Source organism: Trichoplusia ni, chromosome 8 (assembly GCF_003590095.1).
Source record: "Trichoplusia ni isolate ovarian cell line Hi5 chromosome 8, tn1, whole genome shotgun sequence".
Lineage (NCBI taxonomy): Eukaryota > Metazoa > Arthropoda > Insecta > Lepidoptera > Noctuidae > Trichoplusia > Trichoplusia ni.
In genome coordinates this window covers 5864420-5870755 of record NC_039485.1, presented here as the reverse complement: position 1 = coordinate 5870755, position 6336 = coordinate 5864420, and the positions used below count along the sequence as shown (strand labels likewise).

The following is a 6336-nucleotide window of genomic DNA, read 5'->3' as shown; positions in this document are numbered from 1 at the left end:
TAATAACACTAATTTCCATAAATCATAAATTTCAAATGTAATCACAATTTCATTATTTTAAGACATGTAAATCAGTCTATAAAACGTATATTTTTAGTACCTTTTTCTATAAGTAAGTAAATATACAACAATTTATTTATCATTGCGCAAGCTTACAAACATTCAAGTTACATGCGCATGAGTTCCAGAGTCAGTACAAAAATTCTTGTATCATATAAACACTTTTCAGTCACTCAGTCAGAACACAGTTGTCCAATGTACCTATCGTTATCATGGTTATCACCAAAAACATTTCAAATCAAAACTATTGAGCCAACCACAATTTATTTTTATAGAACCAAATGACAGCTTTTTCACCTTAAATGAAAATCAACAAAATCAGTTCTCAGTCCAAAGACCTAAGGTACAAATTGAGTAACTATTTTGAAGTCACATGAAAAGAAGAATTCATTCAACCATAAAATAAAAACAACGCAGAATGTTGATCAGTCATAATTCTTGGTTGAAACATTACACATACATATAAATGTGTTACGTAATGTAGCTGTAGTGAACAGAATATGAAGGGAAACTTGAGAAGCTCTGGCTGCCTTCCGAGCCCGTTATGTAGTGTTTATGTCCTCTTCGCATTTATCCTGCAAGTTTACAATCTTTCAACACTCCACCTTCTAGCTGTGTGTAATGCGTTTCACTATATGAGCTCACAATGTATTAGGTATATGTACTGGTATATTTTTTCGAAGTAATGTTTCAAATCACACTCATATTATAAAAGACATAGTTTATGAGTGTGTGTTTGTTACATCATCACGCTCAAACATGTCAAAATTTAGGTACTCAAAGTACTCTCTCTGTACTCAAAAGGCTTAAAACGGAACCTAAGACTTCGTTATCTGCCCGTCCGTTCGTCACCAGGATGAACCTCTATCTCATGGACTCTGATAGTTAGACAGTTGCAATAAAAAAAAAAGTTTTTCTATTGTTGCTATAAAAATAAAGGTCGAGGTTAAGCATTAGTCATTATTGTAATTGGGTAGTTGGGACACTAGGAACCCTAGGTGTCGAAAAACTGGATTCCTTACAAAATTTAGTATTGAAGTACCACTTTGGATTAGAACACACGATACTTTTACAGTAGGTAACATGCATCAATTACACAAGAAAATCTGCCTTCAGAAGATAGTGACTAATATTTTATCTAAACTGTTTGTGTTTTTAAAAAGTCCCATCAAATAAATTGTTAACTTAATATTTGCCCGATCATTCCGATAACCCGGAAGTTTTAAGATTCATCACGTTGCCTACTATCAATATTCTCACGGCCATCTATCAACATTTTTGAAGCCTGATCTGATTTATGAGGGTCTTCGAAATACGTCTCTATCTCCAACAGAGTTTTGTTTTTTGTTTCTGGTAAATATTTATACAAAAGAAATACAATAACAGACGCAGATAAACCGTAGAATAAAAAGGTTCCCTGTAGAGTGAACGTCTTGAACATAAATGGTGATATTTTGAGAATGGATGCCATTAAAAGTTCTGAATACAGTGTGAGCAGAAGTAGGGAAGAACTTTTGTACCTCAAAAACACTAGTTCACCGAAGAGACAACCGGGCAATATGATAAGACCACTACTTATAGTTACCGAAAAAGTCGTCAAAAAGACTATGGACACAATATGATTTTCTCTCAAAACCCCTATATAAGACAGAGATAGAAAGATATGATAAACAAAAATATTATACCAATAATTGAAGAACCTAACAACAACGTTCGTCTATTCAAATACTTGCACAAATGACAGCCAACTTGCATCCCGATTATAGTAACACCATCCATTACGAGCATGCCCAAATAAGCCGTAAACTCACTGTCCGATATCTGTTTTATGAGATCTACGGCATACATCCCACAAACGAACTTACCGGAAAAATGATAAAGGGACATAACAGCTATACACAATAAAAGGGGCTTGTAAAACGCTCTCGACGTCATTGTTTCCGCGATCGTCCTACACTTTTGAGTCGATGAACTTTCTTTACGTTGAGCACATAATCGAATGTATTCCTTTTGTGAATTTATAAGATTCACAAGTTCGCTCTCGGAATTTTCGTCGTATCCCTTCAACCAGTGATGCGACGCGGCACACTCCTCAAATCGCCCTTTCATAGCTAACCAGGAAGGTGACTCAGGCCAAAAAACGCCTGTGAGAGAGTAAAATGAGCAAATGAACGCGATAATTCCGATGTTCTTCCAGTGTACGAACGTGCCAGTTACATTTGCCACCCAAACCCCCCAAAAGAAAACTGCCGACTGAATGGTTAGCGACACTCCTCGATACTGTGGGGAAGTGTACTCGGTAACGATAACGACCAACAGTGTAATGTTGCTTGCGAGAAGCATTCCCTGCATTATTTCGCTTATTAATAGTTGTACTGTATTAGTGCTACAGTAAAATACTATAAAACCGACAATAGTGTTAATGCATACAATTAAAAAAGGTATTTTTCTTCCAACGAACTGAGAAACGACTGGTATAATGAGTACCCAAGGTAATGCGCTGTAGCCGTGCACCGACGCTGGAAAGGAAATAACTTTATTTTAATACAATTCGCATTTCACTTGGTTATTTCCTAAACAACATTTATTTTAAACACCTTGGCCTACATCACAACTCGCGTTTACAGATGTGAATCTCACCTACACAAACACCCATTATCCCAAACTTATGACGAAGATTGTATAAAACAAATGCAGTGAAATAGCCTCGTTCCCAACATTTCGGTTAATTGTCCCTCCCTCCGAGGCAATGTGGCAAATTACTGGGACCAGCTGCTGTTTCAATTCACCCCATTTCATTATACGATTATAATCTAAAATATCACAATAGAATTTTACTACTAATCCTAGAGTTGCACATTACAATGGACTAGCTAGATAGTGTGTTGTGTAAAAACATAAATAAATAAATTGTCTAATAGTTTAGATACTTACACAGCCAAGACGCCATTTCGTCAGTGAGGACATTGGTGGAATTGTTTTCTTTTCTTATTTGAGGTATGAAAACAGTAGGTGCTCCGAAACTTAATCCGAGAACGAAATATATTGAGTAGACACGACTGCACACAAATAACTGCAAGAGAAGACATAAATAGATGCATAATTAGGGCATAAGCTGTTCGTTACTGTTTTAGTTCTATATCACTAGAAACTAGTGTGTCTAAGACATGTTATTATGCAAACAGTACGTGGCTTCTTCTTATGTGATTTGCTTTAAGAACAAAGAGACTTACTTCATTTAAATAAATAATAGTAAATCTATTTAGGTACAGTTTATGAAGTAAATTTATTACTCTTAAATCTAAATTTAGAAGATCTAAATTTTGAAATATCTTAGCGGGTCAACGGTTTGAGATTTAAACCTTGCTTTCAAAGCATTTTACATGGTAACACATTTATCCCACTAAGAAAAATCAAAAATCTATTATAAGGTAACTCATCCAATCATTTAATTACACCAATGAATAGAGAAACTCTTAGTTCTTCACCTGACTACTAAATACGCTACCTGTCTCATTAGAGGTTTCCACGATGACGCATTGTTCCCCACTTCATCAACTTTAACTTCATTAAATTTGGACGTCTCCATAACTTCCATATAATCACATTATAAACAAATGAACACTGAATTTACCGCTAAACCACAAACTTCGTCATGAATTAAGACATCTGTACTTCCAATACTTACTTTAATATTATTACGCAAGTATAATTTTATCGTTTTAACGTGTAGTATAGAAAAATAGCGTTGTTTGTGTTTGCATTTTAATATTTGAAAAGTAATTAGTTATCCCAAAAGTACATTGATTTATTTACTAACTTCTATTTGTCATCAAATGTATTTTTTCAAGTTTGTTATATTTTAAATAACAATTAAAGCAATAATTTGTTTTTGTCAAACTAAATTCAAATCGACGAAGTCAGTAACAATGCTTAGTTAATATTACACAATAATTGCTATTGTATTATTTGACATAGAAAGGTGTTGTGTATGATCGTGACATGCCTTTGTTATGAATTAAACCTTACTGTTCTCACAATAGAGTTCATTTTTGATAGAGTCTTGTGGTGTCCTGACCGAGCGCGTTATCTGTTATAGCATCTCGTGAATTGACACCTTGATCCCTATCGTGTCATGAAGTCATAAGGTTAGATCTCGTCCGTTGCACCTCGTATATAAAGAAGCGAACATTCGAGGACGATCAGATCAACTGGAGATGTCAAAGAAGTAAACAAAATGTGGACGGAATAACGTTCTTTACGCACAAGGTACAAAGTAAAAAACTATGACCCATTATTTTTTCTTTTTGTGTAATATGCGATCGTTGAGAATAGAGTACAATTGGAGTAATTTGTTTTTCGTTTGGTTTCAAATAATAATAGAAATAGACTTATAAGAAGTATGTATATTGCTTTGGGCATATATTTTTTGTTGCGTAGTTGTTTTTTAATTACTGTCTAATTATTCTTCTGAGTTTACTTCAATCATCGGAGAATCAATTATTTTTAATTTAAGATTAAATATTCCACAGCCTAAATGTACTATCTTGGAAACTTTCAAACGCTGATATTAATATACCCTTAAACCCAATTCATAAAAGTCTAGAACATATTTATGAGATGACCAACATCCGCATTGAGACTTCACTGTATAAATAAGCAGGACCTTAAAAAGATGGATGGATATTAGAATGTCACGGATAGAGGGATAAGGAATATAAAGGCATTAGCATACCACATGTAAAATCAAATAACAAAGCACAGGCCTTTTCTGAGTCAGGGTGGCTTTGTGCATGTGACTTGAATGATTGTGAAACCTAAACACAAGAATTAAATTCCTTGCTGCAGAAGTTGCTTGTTGCTTGCTTCGTAACAAAACGACTCACTCACTAAAGAATTTAGTAGAAGTCTCGCGGAGCATTTCAAAATCATTCAAATCACTTGCACAAAAACATCCAAACTCAGGGCAAGCAATTATGGATCACAAACGCTTGTCCAACGCAGGGATCGAATCCGCGACAATCGTACATCTGATTATACAAATATATGTATTATGACAAAACTATTATTACTTTCATGATATGTACGAGAAACTATACCCAATTCGTATCGAAACGTGTTCTAAATACGGGCACTTGACAAAAAAAAATGTAGATTCCGTCAGACAGACATCCAAAAAATATTGGATACGTATTTTTCTTTATAACCCTAAAAATGGCAATTATTTAAAGTATGCGATAAAACTTTTTGTAGACTAGACGATACAAAATAAAGAACCGAAAAAAATACGCAGTCGGTGAAATTCAAAAAATAAAACGCGGTATTTATAAAGGAATTTCTTAACGTCAATAACGTTGTTTAACAAAACTGTCGGTTGCTTTGTAATGTACCGTAGCTGTTGAGCAAAACAGTTTCCTTTGTACAGTTTCTGGTATCAAGAACTTATCGTAGTCTTGTGTTTTACAGATGTCCAGTTTCTTCACTTACTTATCTATATTTCCGATACTTGAAAGCTAGTTATTATATTACACTTAAGAAGTAGTTGTGATAATTTTAATTAAGGCTTTCTTCGCTGCGTTGCTCAAATCGAACTTTAGGGTACCTACTCATAATTCACAAAACTTACTAAACTATTTAAATATTTTTATATTGTGATTAAATTATTTAAATACTTTTTGGAACCCTGAAAGGTTTCAAAAAATATTAACGGACTGCAAAAAGGAGGTGTTTGTCAAATCGAGTAACCGTCGAATGTTTTTCTTCGAGTAAACGTCTTCGTAAACGGCCGAAAATTGTTTTCAAATATAAAATTATATAAGTACTGTTGACTACTCCTAGAAACGGGAAAAGCACACGTACGAGTAAATCATTTTCGTTTCAAAATTATGACTAATGTTTCCCTGAAAAAGTAGACCGAGATTTAAAGATATATTTAGGTCAGTCGGATAGTGTGGGTGTCCATTTTTAGACAAACGACTCTCGTCACGTGACAAGTGGTCAGTCTTTTTTTATGAATATGATATTCCGAAACAGTATTTTTAGGAACTTCAATAATGGATCTAAAATAGTTAACCATTTCATGTGCAGCTCGTAAAAGATACATGAGTGGTATATAAAATGTATATTAATGTGATACTTGTATTTTACTGATTGAAAGGCGTCCTCCCTTTATAATTTCATAAGCAATTAAATCAATTCAATGTATGTATGTATGTATATTTGGAGTTTGAAATTTTATTGCATTGCAATTATTTGCATAAAAGAATATAGTAACAA

The 6336-nt window shown here is 33.8% G+C and overlaps 1 pseudogene; it reads right to left on the bottom strand.

Annotated features, from left to right (window-relative positions):
* Positions 1-332: 332 nt before the first annotated feature.
* LOC113496921 lies at positions 333-3853 on the bottom strand (annotated as a pseudogene).
* Between the last annotated feature and the right edge of the window lie 2483 nt (positions 3854-6336).